Genomic DNA, 593 nt, shown 5'->3' with positions numbered 1-593 from the left:
CATACCACCTTTTTTCCCTTTCCTCTTCTAATTGTTGTTAATTTTATCATTTCTACTCCATATGGGTTTTCAACATTATGTTTGTTTTGTAACTATAATCACCACATTTGTTTTGGTCTCCATCCTAAATTTACGTAGATTTGACACTAAATGCTAGACTTCTATTATAGTTTCTTTTTTCCTTGTATTTCTATCATTTTTGCCTTCATCTGATTAATTTTTTTTGTTTTTGTATTGCTTTATTTTTTTAGAACAAAGTATCATATAAGCTATATTTCTCCACATAAAGAATTTAATTATTTGTAATACTTATGAGCTAGGAGTTCTTTTGTACAAACCAGGAAGATTTTTTGCACTCAGAAGTGTCTGTTTTCATCTCAATCGGTTTTCATTTCAATTTAACCTGCTCTTTTTTTAAAACATCCTATTCATCCTATTCATTCTCATAGGTACAGATTATTTTACTAGATAATTTGTATCTAGTAAAATGGTCAAATCTTAAGTGTACAACTCAATGAGTTTTACATATGTATACACCCGTGTGAACACTAACCAAATCAATTATAAAACACTCTCGAATATTTTCTCTTTCC

Source organism: Pteropus alecto, unplaced genomic scaffold (assembly GCF_000325575.1).
Source record: "Pteropus alecto unplaced genomic scaffold, ASM32557v1 scaffold146, whole genome shotgun sequence".
Lineage (NCBI taxonomy): Eukaryota > Metazoa > Chordata > Mammalia > Chiroptera > Pteropodidae > Pteropus > Pteropus alecto.
This window is presented reverse-complemented; position numbering follows the sequence as displayed.